Source organism: Rhinolophus sinicus, linkage group LG01 (assembly GCF_036562045.2).
Source record: "Rhinolophus sinicus isolate RSC01 linkage group LG01, ASM3656204v1, whole genome shotgun sequence".
Classification (NCBI taxonomy): Eukaryota; Metazoa; Chordata; class Mammalia; order Chiroptera; family Rhinolophidae; genus Rhinolophus; species Rhinolophus sinicus.
Genome location: NC_133751.1, coordinates 164,191,405 through 164,212,571, shown reverse-complemented (window position 1 = coordinate 164,212,571; position 21,167 = coordinate 164,191,405). Strand labels below are relative to the sequence as shown.

Sequence of the window (21,167 nt, the reverse complement as noted above, 5' to 3'; positions counted from 1 at the left end):
TAGACCTATGTGATTACAGGGGCCTACCCAGAAAATCCAGGATAATCTCATCTAAAGGACAGCTGATTAGCAACTCTAATTCCACCTGCAATCTTCATGCCCCTCTGCCACCTTAGCATAGCATGTTCACATGTTCTGCAGATTAGGAGAGAGGCACCTTTGGAGAACTTCATTCCGCCTAACACAGATCTATTGCTGCCCATTTCCCCACCCACAATCATGTCGTCTCTCTATAGTCATGAGTGCTCATACTATGTGAATGTTAATTCATATTTTGGTTTACTTTTGCTTTTTTATGTTTATCAAGTATTTTCACACATATTACCTCTCAGTTCTTAAGAAGTATGACAAATCCCCATTCTACACATGAAAAATGAGGAAAAGAGGGACTGCTTTTGCTCTTCTGCTATGGAATTGGTGGCAGTGATGATGCTGAAGTCCAGTTTCTCTCTAGATTTGATGTTATTTTTGCTATGAAATTCTACTTCTCACGGAACTACGCATATAATAGCAATCTATATAAGTACATACAGATGTGTTTATTTACCTGTATGTATAAATGCATACAAGCCATTCTTAGACTCTCTGTTCACTGATGAAGAGGAGACAAGGATACTTCCCTCTCAGGGCTATTGATAGCATGAAAGAGAAAAGATATTTAGTGCCAGACACCTAGATAAGGGAAAGAAACTATTGCCTTCATATCTGAATTTTGCATATCTCCTCTCATACTACCCAAAGTGTTTGGTTTAGGTAAAACAATGTTTAAAAATTAGAATTTGAGGGATTTTAGGTGGGCTCATAAACTTGAGGACTTGTCAATCTCTAGTGTTTTATACCAAGCTAGAATCATGACTTTTTATCACCTGCTTGGTCCCTATAGGGCCATAAATTTGTATCCCTGAAATAAGTCAGTAAGGAGAAATGAAAGAAACCATGCGTATTTTGAGACAGCAATTCTTTCTTAACATACACAAGCATCCAAACTCATTGGTTAAGGAATAGTGCATTAGATTATGCTTCTTTTCTTCAGGCAAATCAGAAACCAATTAGCAGGAAAAAAAATAGAGAAAATAAAAACATTATGCATTTATTTTTTGCGGGGGGAAGAGAAGCATATACTTCTTTATTTAAATGCTAAATATATATAATCTGTTCTTCCAATGAGAGCAGATTCTCACACAGTAGTCTTTAGCATCAAACTGTATCAAACTACTCTCTCTCTCTTATTTTGTTCCCCTGCTACCTAAAATTCAAAAGCATGCTCCACTGCTATTAAATGATCTTCCTGAACTACAGGTCAGACACCTTTGATAGAGGAAATTCTTTTCACCTTTCTGTCCCTGATGATGAGGTGAAGGTCAGATATAGATGAAGCACTGACATAGCATTAACAGAGGATTGTGGTGCTTAGAATTAAAGCAAATCAATTATTTATTCCTGCACATATCTTTTATAATGTAAATAATTCCAGGACCGAGGGAGAAATGATTATATATATTTGAAAAAGAACAAATGATACCACATGCAGTACTCTGCAAATAATGTATCCATTTTGTTACCAATATGAAGAGAAGGCTGCCAAAAAAACTGAAATTGATGCACAAAATATTTTCACCTAGAGTTCAAAGCTATCTCCAGAAGCAGCAATTATTTTGTGATTAAAAAAAATAGTATAAAATGTGTCTACAGAAAATAGGTACTCTATTAAATAGAATTAGCAGAAAATCAGATGCTGAGTGAAACTGTATAAGAATTTTTCTTCTGACTTTTGTAACGAACCTCTTCTCCACGTAATTTGTCTTAGTTTGGGCTATTTTCCTATGTAGAGTCACGGTTTTTTGCGTTTTGGATTCAAAATAAGGAATCCATTTTTAGAAATAATGATAGTAATATAGAGGCGTGGGTTATTTTTTAAAAAAGCAATACATTCCAAAATCATTCAGCAGGATAACTGGTTTGAAAAACAAGATGCTCATTTCCAGGCAATTTAAATCTAATGAAAGGTATTAGGAAACACTAGAAATTTGGAAAAAAAAAAAATTAGGAAAAAAATTGATTACATTAAAAAGCTATTTCAAATTTGTGTTACAATAATGTCCATCTTACAGTTTTTTACATATCTGCTCCTAATTTCCTACTAAAAAGAGACCGAAACCTTCAATAATACTGATTACCCATGCAGTTTTACATGCTGTTAATGGAATTTGGGGATAAGATCTACTAAGCATGAGATTAATAGGCAGCCTAGCAGAGTCACCTGCTTGTGAAAAATGTGGTGGGGCAGGAGAGAGGTATTTCATTTATTCCCTATTCTCTGACCTATATCTTAGGAATTAAGAATTTGAACATACACAAAACTGAACATCAGCCCCCTCACTCAATTTTAAGTATCATAGAATAGGAAATGGACTTGTTTCTGCTGACATTTTGTAATCTAGGACCTATTACAGTGCCCGAAATATATAGAGTGAATATTTTTGAATGAATGAATAGAAGTCGCTAGTAAGAACTGAAATGCAATACTTAGAATAACATTAATAAAAATTAAAAACAAGCAAAACAGTTCTAGGGTAAAATAAGATATATGATATGGCTTGAAACTATCTGCTAGTGTGAGGCAAAATCAAGAGACTCATACCTACAGATATTCTAGGATTTTCTTCTAATTACAAGAATAAAGAAAAACATTTATGACAATTTAGGAAAAACATTCTTTTTACAACTTTTCAGTGTAGAGGGAGCAAACACTGCTGAAGGGCGTCCTAGAATTGGAGCTGCTTTGGAAAGGTAGCTAAACTTAATTTCCCAGGAACTTAAAAGTAGGACATTTATCTAAGAGCTGTCCTATGTTCACATAAAACCAGTATGATCACAGGGAGACACCTGGCCTTCGAATCAGAGACCATGTTCTAGGCTCAATTAAGCATTAATTGAGCATATGACTTCTTGGATCTCAGGGATATATTGTGTTTTGGGGGGTCAGGAGCATGTCTCCCTGGGATGTGCCACTCTGGCATGCAGATGGTTTTGAGCTGAAAACAATGAAAGCTCAACAAACTCAGGAAGAGTTGAGTTTGTGTGTGTGTGTTTGGTTTTTAACATCTCCCTTTCCTTCTTAAAGAGATTCCGGTAGTAAAACCTGTTTCAGGAAGAGAACCTCAGCATTATCGCATTAGCATATTCACTTTTGCACGTATGAATTAAGTATGGTAGACAGGAAGGGTTCATGCAAAAATTTGTTCATTGGCTTCTCTTCTGTCCCATTGTTTCTGAGTTGCCTATCAAGAATTTGTTTGCCACTTTCTCAGCTACCTGTGAATTGCTTATTTCCTCTTTCAAATCCCAGACCACTTACCGAGATTTTCTCCTTTGTCCAAAAAATGCATATATACCTCATTTTGCCTCACTGTCTTTGGAATTTCCATGCTTATGTGAATTCCCCATGTGCACATATTAAAATTTGATTTTATCCTCTTCATTTCTCTGTTAATTTGACTATTAGCCCAGATAGAAGAGCTTAGAAGGTGGGAGGAAAATAATTTTTTCACACCACCACACGTTCATTAATTGAAAAAGCTCAGTAATTTTAGATGTTAATTATTCCCAAATTTGTCTATATATTCAATCAAAATCCCAGCAGACTATTTTGTTGAAGCAGACAAGCTGATTCTACAATTCATATGGAAACGCAAAAGAACTCAAATAGCCAAGAAAATCTTGACAAAAAATAATTAGAAGACAACTTAATTTTGAGGTGTACCATAAAGTCAAACATTAAATTAGTATAATATTAACAAAGGAATAGACAAATCAGCAGACAGCATAGAGTTCAGAAACAGATACACCCACATATGTCAAACTGAGTTTCAATAAAGGTACCAAAGAAATTACATAGGAAAGAAAAAATATTTTCAGGAAATATTGCTGGAAAAACTCTGTTCTATAGAAGAAAACAAACAAAAACCGATAAACAAAATACAATGTTGACATCCTGCCTAACCCATACATAAAAGTTAATTCAAAACAGGTCATAGATCTAAATGTAAAAATCTAAAGGATATAGCTCCTGCAAGAAAACAGAAGAAGATAGTTTCCTGACTACAGAGTAGGCAAAGGTTTCCTAGGGCAAATAAATTATTAACCACAAATGAATAAATTGATAAATAGGACTTTATCAAAATTAAAAACTTCTATCAAAAAAATGATCTTAAGAAAGTGAAAAGGCAAGTCACACATGGGTAAAATGTTCACAGTACATGTATCTGATAAATGACCTTCATCCAAAATATAAAAATAAAATTTAAATAAACTATAGACACTTTGATATATATTTCACAAGCGACAGGATTGATCATAAGCATATAAACGGGAGACCAACATCGTTAGTAATTAGAAAAATGTAATTAAAACCACAAGATGGTACCACTTCACACCCATAGAATGCATTAAATAAAAAAGAGTGATCACATTAAGTATTGACAATGAGTTGAATCAAGTAGAACTAATACATAGACAGTGACAGTGTAAAAAGATAAAACCACTTTGGGCCAATGAGATTTCTTTAAAGTAAAGTTAAACATATATCGTTCCTACAACTCAGAAATTACACCCAAGAAAAAATGAAAGCATATGTCTACAAAGATTTGTAGAAGAATGTTCATAACTTTGTTTACAACCAAAAACTGAAAACAGCTCAAATGTTCATTAACAGAAAATGAATAACCGAATTGTGGAATAGTCACATAATAGAATTTACTTAGAAATTAAAAGAACTGTGGATACACACAACAATATGGATATATCTCTACAGCATTATGTTGAACAAAAGAAAGCAAAGAATATAAACTTATGATTCCATGATTTTCAGTTCAACAACTGTAATACTCTAGAACAGGTGTTGGAAAACTTTTTCGATAAAGGGCCAGATAATAAATATTTTAGGCTTTGTGGTGATGAGTGTTTATTATCTATATTTATTTACTTTGTCTTGCACACAAACAAGTTTCTGGATCTAAGGCAAACTATTGTTACTTTTAACAATCTCTGCATAGGTTCCCCATTCCCTATTCTCTCCCTTCAGGCTAATGTAATGAAAGCCAGAAGTTCAGGCCTGCAATACAAAATGGACGATTTGTACCAGAGGAGAACACCAGAATTACGAATCTGGGAGTTTACATGGGAACACTATACAGCTGTCCTTCACTCCTTCTGAGAGAAGGACATACATTTTATCTCTCTAATGTAAATAAATCTTCACTGAGAAGAAAGCAGGAAGGTCGCTATTTTACAATCCTTTGAAATAAAAACAAATGGATCCCAGTTCCATTGCTCTTTGAAATGTAAATATATACCCTTCAAATGTGAAGAGTAAATGTTTCTACGGAACAAAAGGAGGCATTTTCTATCTTTATGGCAGGTCACTTTTCTTGTTGAGCAGCTGGGTCTTTGTAGGAACACTGAAAAATCTAGAAAAGACTGACTTTCCCAGTAAAGGGTCTCAATGTCTCAGTCTGAACCCCTCTACTTGGCCTTTGAGTTGTGAAAGCAACAGTACACGTGCATTGAAAAATGGGTGTGACTTCATTCCAATAAAACCTTATTTACACAAACAAATGGCAGGGCAGATTTAACTAGCATCAGCTGTAGTTTGCCAGCCCCTGTTGTAGAATGATAGAAAACATAGCAATAGTTTTCTCAGGAGTGTTGTATATTGACTGACAAAGAGGGCAAGGGAATTTTTAAGAGTGGTGGAAATATTCTTCGTTTGGATTTGAGTAATGGTTATATTGGGGTATATATTGTCAAAACTCATCAAATTTTGCTGTTCAGATCCGTGCATTTTATTTTTGTAATATTAACCTGATTAAAAAAAATCACTACAGACTCTTGCAACCGTTAAAAATATAATAAGGGAATATTATGAACAATTTTATGCTCCCTAATTCAACAACCTAGAAAAAAATGGACCATTTCCTTGAAAACCAAAAACTGCCAAAATTCAACCAAGATAAAATAATCTCAATAGCCATATAACCATTAAAAAAATTGAATTCGTAACTTAAAAGATCCTGAAAAAGATATATCCAGGATAAAATGGTTTTACTGAAGAATTCTATTAAGCATTTAAAGAGGAATTAACATGAATTCTATACAACCTCTTTCGGAATACAGAATAGTAAGGAACATTTCCAACATTTTTATGAGGCCAATATTAATCTCATAACAAATCAGATTATCACAGTGCAAACACTAAACAGAGCAAAATTATAGGCAAATGTCTATAATATATACATAAATATCCCTAAATATATACATAAAAATCCCTAACAAATATTAGCAAATAGAATTCTGAAATATGACCAAATGGGGTTTTTCCCAAGGATACAAAGCTGGCTTAACATTTTGAAAATCTATTGATGTAATCTACCTATATCAACTAACTTCTAGATCTATAAAACTTAGATTATCTACAGAGTAGAAAAAAATCAATGTGCCCTCAGATTTTAATTTCCAACATTAAATGTTATAAAGTCTCCTATATTTAAATGGTAAATAAAAGATAGCTTGTTCCCAATTTCAATGCTTGCAGGAAACTCACACATCCTTATTCATGTGTGCACACCCCGACATACATATCTGCTTCTACACATAGACTTAAAAAAAAAAAAAAAAAAGGATGCATTTTTAAATGGTGGTGCTTCTAGGTAGAAGTATATGTAGTTTGAATTTTTATTTTACAATATACTTTCTACAACTGCTCCTAATATTTAGATCCAGGAAAAAAAGGAAAAATAAGCAATATGAGAAGAGATATACACTGGTATTGCTCTTAAGTAATTTTTTTTATATCTTGAAAATTATATCAAGTGTCAATACAAATAATTCTACAGTTGCAAGAATCACTAAACTACTCTCACAGATAATTCTCCTCAAATTTATGTCCAAAGGACAATGTGTGTGGCATTTGACAACTACAACTTTAACAACTGACCACGAAACCAGGTTTAAACAGATTGCAAAACGTATTAACATTGACATATTGAAAAAAATGATACAATTTCTCAACACGAACTATTATGGTCAAGTCATAAGGAATTACCCTTTTAAAATGTTATCCTAAAAACATCAACTTTCTATTATGACAAATTAGATGCCTTTTATAGATAGATGGTATTATGAAAATACAAATGAAAAGTACATCAGTAGCCATTACTATCCTAATAATCCAGCATTGATATAATGTCCAAGAATCGTATGTAACTACAATGAAAGCCCCATGGCTTAGATCTGCCACTGGTTTCTTAAATAATCAATCTGAAAAGCTGAAATGGTGAGTCCTTACCAAACAAAAAATTACATTTTCATTAACAATAACATACCAATTTATATTTTAAATAAGCATTAATGAATAAAGCCTGTATTTAATGTCATAGCATAGAATCCCAGACATCTCTCTTTCCTGGTTAATGTGTAATATATTTTCAAACAATTCCAATTTTCCCAATTTAAAAATTGTAGATGTGATTTTTATTCCTCGAATGAAGAAAGGTATAGAGACTAACAGAAAAATAACTCTAAAAGTCTTTTTTTTGTATGTGGATCCCACAGGAAGTACACACATATGCGTATACACACACAAACACACACACACATACACACACACGGGTTATGAGTGTTAGCATGTCCATTTTCCACAATAGACAGGGAGCTGGAGAAGAAGAGGGAGCAAAGGGAAAAGGGTCACTTGAGAGTAAAAGAATCAGGTCTGAGTTGCCAAACTCCTCCTCTACCTTCTCTTTCTGCTTTGAACTCTATTTATCCTACTCTAGAAACTCTACTCATAGTTTAATTATTAAAAATGTCATTAACACAGGCTAAAGCTCTTCTAGGTTCCCCACTGTACCACAGGGGTGTAAAACCGAGAAACTGCATTCCTCAGATTCCCTTGACAGGAGGATTCTAATTAGAATCTACTACTGAGAAGCACTTACATGAGATTGATAAGGAAGAACAAAAAAGTCATATCCTTCAGCTTTAGACAGACTCTAGGTAGACGGTAGAGGTAAGATTTTACCTTTGGCATTTTGATATCCTTCTGTCAGTCACTTTGATGCTACAGGTATCGGAGACTATTAGTAGCGACTTACCTACAATTCTTGCATATTGAGAGTTCCCAAAAGAGGCTTCCTGGCCTTCACTCTTATCTTCCTACAGTTGTGTGAACTTTTAACTCCATGTTTGATCCACAAAGCAGCAATTTCATATGATTTGACCTAAAAATAATATAAAATTTGAAATTATTTTTAGTAAAAAAAGTAATAATAACTCTGCCAATGCCTCAAATGGGCCACAATTCCATCTTAAACAAAAAATGGGCTGGGAAAGGATATGCCTTTTTCACATGGGAAAGTATGTCTATAAAAGGTATAATTCCAGCATCCCGCACATATTCCCTGCCATTACAGAAGCATTTTTCTTTATTTAACCTTCCCAGCTCTTGATTAGCTTGGATTCTTCATTCTACTGGCATATTCTGTCTTGCCTTGGGTTCTAGAATAGCCCAGGCTTAAAGTTGTACTTCCATTACTTTTTAGTCACACACTCATATAGTCTACTCTGCACTTCACTTTAGGAGCTATGGACTAGTGTCCCACTTTCTTCCTAATTGTCCCCCTCTAATAAATATGAAACCCTATCATTTGTTGAGAATCAATAGCCAAGAGCCCAGTCACATGGATCCTGGGTCTTTCCACAAGAAACAGGACCTCTAATGTCACTTTGCTCTGCTTGACTATCAGGATACTGTTTTCTTCATTTTGGATCCTATGGTGTTGATGGATATATTGAATGGTGACTAAATGTTGTTATACTACTGTGAACAGTACCTAGCATACTTCATTAATATTAAATAAAAACAAGTGAAAGATTGATGAGAGCAGACCCAGGTTAATGGGAACTCAGTGTCAGAAACTCAAAATATCTAGAAAGAGCCTTTTATACAAATTTACCACAGGGATAGAGGTCAAGCAGGCACTTGTTAAGCCCAGGTCTTTGCCTGCTTGGTCAAAATTGATGCAATATAGAAGTTATTTCTTTTCCATGAAACAATACAGACTTGGGCAGACAATCTGAAGCAAGTAAGTATGGTCTTCCTTCACATGGCTGACTGGCTTGGCACTCTCTAGTCCCCTTTGAAAGAGGAAAGAAATGGAAGGAAACTAGTTTATTTTTCTGGACAGCTTGACCCAGAAGTTGCAAGTATATAATTTCAGTTCATCTCCCAATGCCTATGATCACATGATTACACTCATCTTCATGGGAGGAATTTCTAGTAGTAATGCCATGTGTTAAGCTAAAACTCAGGGGTTTTATAACAAAAATGAAGAAAGAGAAGTGGTTATTGGAGGACAATTAGCAGAGTCTGACATACATGGAATTCAAATTTAGCCCTCGGTGAAACCAATGGATTTCTTGTTTGTTCCTCTGTGCTATGCTACTTCTCTACATTATAGGTTATAAGAGATATACAAACTTTCAACAGAGATGAAACATAATCAGTTTTTCATCTTTGGATAAGCACTTGGGGAAAATGAGAGAGAGGTAGAGATACATTATGAGGCAGTTGTAAAAGTTAAAGCAACAGATGATGCCTTCAAGTAGCAGTTCTGAATGTTGTTGGTATTAGGATCCCTTTCCACTCTTAAAAATCATCAAGTATCTCAAACAGCATAGGTTATGTGGGCTACATCTACTGATATTTACCTATTTAGAAACAAAAAGTGAGGAAATTTTAAAGCACAAGAGTATACAAACACATATGCTATTAATCATCAGAGTAATGATGCCATCACCTGTGACACAAGCTTCTGGGAAATTCTGCAAAACATTTGGGAGAGAGAGCAAAATAGGCAAATAATATCTTAATATTACTATGAAATTGTTTTGACCTTACAGGCTCCTTGAAAGAGTCTTGGAGAACCCCAGGGATCCCTGGATTACACTTTGAGAACTACTGACTTAAACTAAGCCCCTGTAACTGGGATTCCATTCTTATTACTCAGCTAAACTTAGTTTACTAACACCTGTTCTAACTTTCCTCCTGTTTATAACCACCCTATTCAGGTATGTACACTGATTTTCTTCTATTCTAATTGGGAATCTGGTCTAACTATCTTCAGATATTCTGGATTTTTCTCTGGGCAGTATTTGCAAGGTGATACCACAACCATTCACTGCTCACAGTCATCCCAGAGTTAAACCTTTGACTTTTGGTGTTAGCCTTTCTGGGTCTGACAGTACACATGGACTACTACAGCAGGTGAAAATGGGGCAAGGCCAAGGGCGTCTGCTCCATAGAAGAAAAAATTGCTTCTTTTGACCCCTAGGAATTGCCAAGAGCATATCTGAGGTTTTTGTTTGTAAAGGAAATGAACCATGGTTCTATGCTGTAACTATGAAGTTTATTATAAAGATCGATTGTGCTGAATGTTTGAAGTGATGGTGTTAGTTGGAGAAAGCCGTCCACAAGCAGTGTTCTTGTATAGCAATTTTAGAAAAGTAGCCATTTCATTAGAAAGCCACAGGAGGGAAGTTATTTTGAGTACCTGCATTTGTGCTTTTTGGGTTTTTTTTTTTTGTTTTTTTTTTGCAGTTGAAAAATGTGCAGCGTTCTTTAAAAATCAAGCAAAATATCATTATCACAAATCTAAAAAATGAATAACAATTCAATAATCAAATATCGAATTAGTATTCACATTTCTCTGGTTATCATCTTATAAGTGACTATATATTTTTGCTCTATACGTTTTGTTTGTTTGAATAAAGATAAAAATACTTCCATATATGGCAACTGTTTGTCAAGTCTCTTAAGTCTCTTTAAGTTTGTAGATTCTCTCTCTCTCTCTCTCTCTCTCTCTCTCTCTTCCACATTTTTTTGTTCAAAAAACCAGTAGTTTTCTTATAGAATTTCCCACTGTCTGGATTGTGCTGATTGCATCCCTGTGGTATCCCCTGTATTTCCTGTGTATTAATTATTATATCCAAGTGTATTATTGAAGACGACTTCAGAGATGGTGTTGTCTATATCCTCAAAAGTTATATACTATCTGACTGCAACTCCTTGTATAATCTTAGCTATTGATGATCATTTTTCAGATACAATAATTAACTATGAATTGCAAAATTGTAATATTGTAATTCTAAAAACAGTCTTCATTTATTAGTAGGAATAGTTCTATAAAAAAAAAAGTTTCCCAATATGAAGTAATTGCTTACTCTGAGTTACAATTAGCTAAAGAAAGGCAGAATAAGTGCATGAGTCCCCCCTTTCCAGTGGGAGTCTATTCAAGTTGCCTCCTGAATCCTTTTATTAGACCCTAATAGTCATTACTAGTTTCTTTGCTTTTTTGCTATAACAAGAAATCCAGGCTTATTTTCAATTTTTTCTACCCTGGATGTGAAAGCATCTATTTATCCAAGGATCCTTGGCTCCTTTTAGGAAGAAGTCATAGTAGTGATCACAATGTGGACACTAAGAATGCTCAGAGCTACAAAACTGTCATTGTTTCTAGGTCTTTTCAGTGTACAGAATTAGGAAATATATTTTTCGTTTTTTGGGTTTGAAGATAAAACATATTAGGAAACTAGAAAAATAAAACTAAACCCAAAGTAAGCAGAGTAAAAGAAATAATGAAAATTAGAGGAGAAATCAATAAAATTGAAAACAGGAAATCAATAGAGAGAACCACCAATGAAATCAAAAGCTGGTTCTTTGAAAAAAAATCAATAAAATTGATAAGTCTCTAGGCAAACTAAGAAAAAGGAGAGAGGACACAAATTACTAATATCAGAAATGAAAGAGTAGACATCACTAAAAATCCCATGGACACTAAACAAATGGAAAGATATCCCATGTTCATGGATAGTGAGACTCAATATTGTCAAGATGTCAGTTCTTGTCAACTTGATCTTCAACACAATTCAAATCAAAGTCTCAATACATTATTCTGTAGTCATCAACAAATTGATTCTAACGTTTATATGGGGAGGCAAAAGACCCAGCATACCAACACACTAAAAGAAGAACAAAGTTGGAGAAATGACTCTACTTGACTTCAAGACTTATTATAAAGTCACAGTAATCAAGATAGTGTGGTATTAGCAAAAGAATAAACATATAGATCAATGGAACAGAATAGAGAGCCCAGAAATAGATGTAAATATAGTCAATGATCTAGGATAAGGGAGCAAAGGCAATACAAGGGAGAAAAGATAGTCTTTCAACAAATGGTTTTGGAACAACTGGATATCCAAAAAAAAAAAAAGTACAGCACAGACCTTACACTCTCCAAAAATTAACTCAAAATGGATCATAGACCTAAATGTAAAACACGAACCTACAATTTCATAGAAGATAACAGAGGAGAAAATTTAGATGACGTTGGCTGTGGTAATGACTTTTTAGAAACAGCAGGTCTTTGAATAATGTTGTTTAGTTCAACATCATTTCATTATAATGTTGATGACATGTCATAGGAACTTAATTATTATTTATATCAATAAGCCTATGGTAAAACTGGTTTCATTTCCATTGCTTTGCTTAAAGGTGTTGAACCTGTCAATGACATTAGTGAGGACTTACTGTATAACATCAAAGGTATGCTCCATGAAAGAAATCATTGATAAGTTGCAGCACTAAAATTAAAAAAATAAAATTTGTTCTGTGAAAGACACCATCAAAAGAATGAGAACAAAAGCCACAGAGTGGAGAAAATATTTGCAAAAGATACATCTGATAAAGGACTATTCCCCAAAACACGCAAAGAAAACTTAATACTCAACAATAAGAAAACAAATGACCCAGTTAAAAATGGGGTAATAGTAGTCATGGGGATATAAAGTATAGTATAAGGAGTATAGTAAATAATATTGTAATAATTATGTATAGTATCAGAAGGGTACTAGACTTACCAATGTGATCACTTCATAAGTTATATAAATGTCTATTCACTATGTTGTACACCTGAAACTAATATAATATTGAATGTCAACTGTAACTGAAAAATTAAAAAAAAAATAGGTGTGTACATAGGATCTGTATTGATATGCAAGACAGTTAGACATAAATGTCTTTCTGGATCTTGGTGCAGTTGTTTGTAATGGATTCCCCACTCCCTGCTCCCCGCCAAACAATTCTTGAAGAATTTGATAAATGTTGCTGCTTATATAAGACTTCCCTATACCTCTTCTCTGTTCCTATAGCACTTGCAGATACTTTTATTGAAAGCATTAACACACTGCCCTTAACCATTTACAAGTTAGCCTTCCCTCATTATGTGGATTTCTTGAAGTCAGAGACCATATATTTTTTTCAAATTTCCACTGCTAGTGCTTAGCACAAATAAAGATATATTTTTGAAAGAGTAAAACAGACAGGGTATTAATAACTGATGGAAGACTTTGACAGATATAGTGAAGAGTTTTTGATCTAGAGAGCAATGGGAATCCATTGGAACTTTTTCTTTTATATATTTATGCTTACATGTTTTTGTCAGATAGAAAGAACAAATTCCTCTTGAGATAGTATTTATTTTTATGGCTCAATAAAATATTCATTTCATTTTTCTTATTTCTATTTTTCTCACTCATGGTTACATTATTGCTTTTATTATATTAATTCACACAGTACATTATAAAATATATCTTCTTTCAAGGTTTTGTGCCATGTGTAATATACATATTAACTACTCACATCTATGAAAATCATTCTCTCCTAAATTGAATTACATTATAAGTTAAGTGCCATATATTTAAGGTGAGTAATACACACACACACGCACACACACACACACACACACACACACACACACACCCTTAATATAAAATAGAAAAACAAAGAATTCTAGAATCTTTAAGATTGTTAGTTATACCATTTGGATAGTATAGCAGCACTGGCAGACAAAAGAATGATCCCTGAATTTTTCACTTACTGGACCCTTGCAGAGCCATGCCACTAATAATAGTCAATGAAATATGAATAGAAGTGTGGTGTGCTACTTCTGGAATAAGAAAAAAATGTATGTGAAATTTCTACTTTCTGTCTTCTCCTGTGGAAACTGAAGAGGCAATCTCATGTAAGTTGCAGCTATAAAATAGTGAGTCTCTGTCCATCTGTTTGCATCCCTGAATGACTATGTGGAACAGAGACCCTTGCTGATATACCTGGGATATGGAGCAAAAGTAAATAGAAACTTGCATTGTAAAAACCACTGAAGTTGTTTGGTTGTTTGTTACTAAACACAAACTAATATATTGGGTATGTGATGGAATGGGATAAATTATAGAAGAAAATGCTTAGATGATTAGTTAAATAATAACACCTTTAAGATTATTTTTGAATTATAAGTCAACAGTGATAAGGTAATAAAACTTGAAATAAATTTGAAATGTTTATTTTGAATAAAGTTAGTGAAGTAGATGATGGGAACAGAAGTGATAAACAGTAATAGACAATACTATATTAAGTGAGGATCCAGGGAACACCAGTCTGTATATTTGTCATTTCCTATGTGACTGACACTGTGTTAGGCTCAGGGGCTGTAAAGATAAACAAGATAGACAATATCTGTGTCCTAATTAAACTTTTAGTCCAGAGATAAAGATAAGCAATTAAACGTAAATATATTAGTTAAATAATTATAGATTTTTGAAAGTGTTATAAAGAAAATAGGCAGGTGGGAGGTGTTGTGAAAGAAAATAATGGGGTGATGTAGGAGGCTGGTTAGTCATACTTAAATAGGTGGTCAAGAAGAAAATATTTCTGGGTAGGTGATATTTAAATTGAGACCTGGAGGGTAAAAAGGAGCCAGGGATTCAAAGAGCAGGAAAAAGAGCATTCACAGTTCATGAGCAGGAAAGTGCATGCATAGCTTGCAGAGCGGAAGTAATGTTACAGAGATGGGCAGGGGCCAGGTTTTGTAAGCCCAAATACAAAGTTTAGATCTGATTTTAAATATCACATTAAGAGTTTTCCATTTTATTCTAAGTAAAATTAGGATGTGACACAATCTAAATTATATTTTAAAAGAATATTTTGTTTCCCATGTGGGGAATGGGTAAGAGGACACTGTAAATGGACACTGAGAGAGCAGTAGAAGGAGCTGGGTGGTGGTTAGGGCAGGGGTAGAGGGAGTGTATATGGAGTAGTATGGATAGATTTGGAATATATATGTAGGGGATGGAACCATCAGAAGTTGCTGATGGATTGGATGTGGAGAATGAGGAGAAGGCTAATCCCTAGCTTTCCGACACAAACTGCTGGGTGGATAGTGATGACATTTATTGAGAGAAGAAAGAGGAAAGGGAGCAGGTAAAAGGGAAACTAAAAGCTTCACTTTAGATGTGTGAAGTTTGAGATGCCTTTGAGACATGTAATGTTAATCAGACAGTTGACTACAAGAGTCTGAACTCAGAAAAGAGCTAGAGATATGAACTTGGAAACTATCCCCATGGAGGTGGTATACAAAGCCATGAGAATTGATGAAGTGGCCGAGGGAAAGTATAAAGGTAGAGAAAAGAAAACTGGGTCAGGAATAACATTTGTATTACAAAAGGTTCCTATTATATAAAATGTGATATTCAGAAGATATCTGAACTTACGTGTTACGTAATAATTTACAATGAAATTTGATGGTATTAACGAAATATTGGTAGTGGCAAAGTAACAAGCAAAAATGTGAGAGGGAAATGTATGTTTTAAATGGCAATCAATGATGCGAAGATAGAAAGCGCTAAAAAGTCAAAAGCTTTTTGTTTTGCTTTAATAAGACTAACTGAAATGTGTTTTCTATTTTTAAAAGAGTAGTGAGAAGAAGGCTGGTGTCATTGCTTTTTGTTGCTTAAGTTTGAAATCTATAATACTGCAGAATGCATTTCATCCCATGAATAAAAATGATTAAAATGGAGGAAAAATCTCCGTGTGTCCAGATATACCTTAAATATTAAGGTATGCTTAAGACAGTAGTGCAATGATGGAAAATTCATAGTACGGGGGATATACATTCTATTACTAAGATAGTTTATACCTACCTGTAGTCAGATTAAAGGTAACTTTAGAACAAAGGATAGACTTTCCAATTGCAGACTCAAGGTTGCAATTTTATACACATATAGGCTCTCAAATCTCTAAGGGGAAGTGGAGAAAAATAAAAACTTACTGGAGTAAAGCAATGTGCATCCTACATTATTATGGCAACAAATCGATAATGGTATTACAATAAAATCTGGTGTAATCACATTTTCCTTCTTTGGTATTGCAGCATTAATCTCTGTCTCATGGGAGATGGGATGGACCACAGGATATATAATGGCATACAAAATATTTTGCCTGTTACAGCTAAGGCAGTGTGACTAGTAATTATGGAAAGTTTTTATTATTTAACAATCACTTGTTGCTTTTTTCAGCCTCTTTAAAAGCTTAAACATTCACATCTCAGAGTCCCCAACCCCATACAAGCACTATTGATATTACACATTTAAAAAAATGTTCCTTCATTCTCTCCCTGCACCTTAATGCTAGCTGAAAGGCGTAGAACACCCAGGCATGGCATTGACACTGAAATAATTGAACAAACAAAAACTGGTACTGCCTAAGCACCAGGTTAAGGGGCCAAAAATGGGCCGGAGGTCACTGTCTGGTCACTTCAGTAAAAGCGTGGCAGAAGAGAAGTGCATAAAATTGGTTTCTGTAGTCCTATTTCTTCTATAATCAAAAAGTATCCATTCATTTACAGAGGAATAAAAGGCATATAGCTTCTTTTCTAAAATGAAATCCAGCTAAGGTTTTAACTTTAGTACCTTTCAAGTGCCTGTACAAACTCGGTAACTTTTTTTTTTTTTTTAATTTTATTGGGGAAGATAGGAGAACAGTGTTCTTCTTCAGGGCCCATCAGCTCCAAGTCATTTGTCCCTCAGTCTAGTTGTGGAGGGCACAGCTCAGCTCCAACTCCAGTCGCTGTTTTCAATCTTTAGTTGCAGGGGGCGCAGCCCACCATCCCATGTGGGGATTGAACCGGCAACCTTGTTGTTGAGAGCTTGCGCTCTAATCAACTGAGCCATCTGGCCGCCCTTGGTAGCTCTTTTTATGTTAAATTGATTATTATCTGAAGAGTCTATACCATGGATTTCCAATTTTCTCTTCAATAACTGTTGATTGTAATTTTCAGAAATAATGGTTCTAAATATGCAAAGATCTTTATGAACAAACACTCTATCAGAACAGAATATCTCTAAAAGGTACATATAAGTATTGTTACTGCATACATATTTATTTTTATTATAAGTATGTTATGGCCCTATGTTCAAAAACACATATTACTAAAATGAGGTTGCATAATCACAAAAGTAAACTCTCACATTGTAATCAGTACAAATATTCACTATGGAGAAATGTGCGAAGTATTTTACAAATGAATATTCTAGCTGAGAACAGGAGTTTGAGAACTAGAGATACATTGCTAAGCATTCAAGTACTAGTCAGTACTATCAACTAACTGTTTTGTGATTCTAGGAAAGAATAGAGACTATCTGGAATGTTAAGAGAATCCAAATTGCCAAATGATTCTAAATAATCACATGAACAGCAATATCTTATTTCTAGAAGCAATCAACAGAAACCCATGCGAGCAGTTAGTGTATCATCCATTTTAAGCTTTCTGTAAACAATTTCCATAATCTTTCCTGAACCTGCTTCTACAGCATTCATTAGTATGCTTTTGCTGTCAGACACGGGTGCCTCTGTGATGGATATTAAATATCTTAAGGGAGGCAGATCTCACTAGTACGTATGCAGCAAGCAGATGTGGTGGCTTGCAGAAGCCAAAGCTCTGCTGAGAAGCCTGTAGGCAAAGCCTCAAAGAGTGATGAGTCACAGCTACCCATCCCAGGAAGACTCCTGGTGAAGCAAGGTCCCGTCTCATTCTTTTATCCCCATGCAAAGACATGGGCCACATGGTCTTAAGATGACAAGGTTGGATTCTCAAAGCGCTTCTCCTTACTGCAAATAGGAGTCTGAAATTGTCACTGCCTGGCACATTTGAGATACTCAGGCTACACAATATTGAGGGAAGCTCTTGTAGTGTTCTGAGATTCAATTTCAACATGGAGGGAGGAGGGGTTCCCCCACCAACAAGCAATTCCTGGACACTAACAGGAGACAGCATCGGATTCCATAGGTTAAGGGTTCAGTCCTACAAGACTACCTGCCCCCACTTCAAATGCCAGTCATGAGCACAGGCTTCTGACCTGTGCTTCTCACCAACCAGCTATAGATTGGATGTTCCAGTGGCCCCCCTCCTTGGCAATGCAATTCAGATGCCAGCTGCAAGTCCAGGTTGTTACCCGCAATTCTGACCAACTGAGTATAAATCAGAGGTTCCCATTATCCCTCTCCTTGGCTTCAATTAATTTGCTAGAGAAGCTCACAGGACTCAGAAATACATGTTCCTTACCGTGTTTCCCTGAAAATAAGACCTAGCCGGACCATCAGCTCTAATGCGTCTTTTATTAGCAAAAATTAATAAAAGACCCGGTCTTATTTTACTATAAGACCGGGTCTATAATATAATATAATATAATATAATATAATATAATATAATATAATATAATATAATATAATATAATATAATATAATAAATATAATATAATATAACATAATAATGCCAGGTCTTATATTAATTTTTGTTCTAAAAGATGCATTAGAGCTGATGGTCCGGCTAGGTCTTATTTTCGGGGAAACACGGTACTAGATCACCTGTTTAATATAAAAGGATATAACTCAGGAACAGCCAGATGAAAGAGATGCACAGGGCAAGGTATGAGCAAAGGGTAGGAGCGTCCATGCTCTCTCCAGTACACCACTGTCCTTGAATCTTCTTATGTTCAACAACCTGGAAGCTCTCTGAACCCTGTCCTTTTGGGTTTTTATGGAGTATTCATTACATCATCATGATTGAGTAAATCACTGGCCATTGGCAATTGATTCAACCTCCAGGCCCTCTGCTGTCTAAGGGAGTAAATTCTAAACCTTTTGTCACCCAGCCCCCATACTTAGGTGGGGTCCAAAAGTCACCTCATTAACATCACAAGAGACACCTTTGTTGCTCTCATCACTTGGGAAATTCCATGGGTTGTAGGAACTCTGTGCCAGAAACGGGACTGAGACCAAATATATATGTATTATAAATCACAATATTTCATTAGCATATTGGGTAACTGCAGATGATGCTTGTATGAAGAAATAGTATTCATCTCCCCATTCAACACATAAAGGAACAGTATTCATCTATCCATTCAACCCATTTACTTGTTATTGGGTTATTGAGTTATGTAAGATGTGCCACTGTCTCGTTTCCAAATTACCATACATTCAGTCCCTCTTCTGAATGTTCTGGTTTCTGAACTGTGAAGTGGAGACCTATAACTTTGATGGTCATCAGATGTAAAGCTAGAAAAACTGCATTTTATAACCTAGGGAAACTGAAAATTCTTAGCATATTAATAAGGAATGTTTAGTCCTGGCTTATTGGGAAAAATATTTAGTAGTTTATCTGAAGATGTAAAGGCAAGATGCTGTCACATTTTAAAAAACTTATTGTAGGACAGTCCCTGTGAGATGTACAGTTTTGTGTGTGTCTTTGCTATCTAAAGATCCTACTCTGAGTTTTTTACATGTAAAAAGTTAATATTTAGGATAGAGATAAAGCATCAAAGCAATTGTCCTGCTTGAAATGTAACTTGGCACCCTTTGAATAATGAACTGTTTTTAAGAGTATACTAATAAAACAATACAATTTATATATTAATAAACGATACACTGTATATTAATAATTTACATATTATACATAATAAATTGTATACTGCATAGAACAATTGAGAAGCTTTAGGTCACATATGAAGATGTTTCCTTAGTGAATGGGTTAAAATAACCATTTCTTTCAATGCATATAGTGTCTCAATAAGCTGTAAGATATCAAAAGTAGTTAATTACTGATAGTAGGCAAAATATTAAAATACATGGAGGACTTGCCTTTATAATAAATTATAGTTGATTCAAGGTTATTTCCATATTACATCTCGGATTTGTCTTGGTATATACTTTCTAGAGATTGAGAGAAAGGGGTTAAAGTGACTGAACAAAAAGTATGACATGCATGTGACTTTTATTCTCAATTGCGTCATGAGGTAAAAGGCTTGAGAATTGCTGGTTTAAACAAAATGAGAAATAGTCTAATATAATTAGGGTGGCCATGTAATTTATCAAACAAACTGAGACACTTCTAAGAATAAAAAGGGGGAGCTTATCAAATTATATCTGGCCATACATACTTTAAGTAGTGAGCTGCGAAGTTAGTAAAAAAAAGATTTGAATCCCAATTCTTCCCGTTCTTAGGTATATGATATCGGAAAAGTTACTCTCTCAATAAAATGAATTTTACAACTGCAATCTCAAAGGCACTGTGTCAGTTAGGCTCCAAGCAGGAGACAGAAACCTCACAGTCACAGGGTAAGTTGAATATAAAAAAGTATTAGCTTTAAAGGGGTTGGAGGTAATGGAGAATTGGCTAAAGAACTCTACAGAATGCAGCAGTAACAGTTAATAAGGAGTGACTACCTGAGGATACCCGAGACAGAGCACCCAGGGGAGAACAAGTGGAATGTGCTGGCTGCAAAATGGCCCAAGAAAGTACGAGGGGAAGCCATCCACAGGGAGATGCTTCCCTTGTGATGTTTGGCTGTGAAGCTTGCTGACTGACAGGGTGCCAGGGAAACTTTCTGGCGAAAGTGTGCTCACTGCAGGAGCCTGGCCAGCGGAGCACACCAGACCCATGAAGAGAAACACCCCTTTCTCCTTCAACATTCCTCAGTATCCTCTTCTGACAAAGCTTCACCTTGTTCAACTTTGCAAAGAAAAAATATTCAAAGGTTTCAGTTCTCTGTTTTCAGACCAGGGAATGATGATGGGTCAATTTGAAGGTGAGAGACAAAGAATTGATAAATAGCACAATCACACTGAGAATGACATGAGGTACTGTAATGAACATACTTAATATATTAACATTGAACATAATTCTCTATTACCTCTGACCCCCCCATTAAAGCTAATAATC

The 21,167-nt window shown here is 34.9% G+C and overlaps 1 long non-coding RNA gene across 1 annotated transcript in view; it reads right to left on the bottom strand.

Annotated features, from left to right (window-relative positions):
* Positions 1–21,167, bottom strand: part of LOC141572868 (uncharacterized) — a 698,703-nt gene that overhangs the window by 134,877 nt on the left and 542,659 nt on the right. The window contains exon 6 of the long non-coding RNA XR_012498339.1: positions 8,151–8,276. This is a non-coding gene — a long non-coding RNA (uncharacterized LOC141572868). The remainder of the gene's footprint in view (positions 1–8,150; positions 8,277–21,167) is intronic.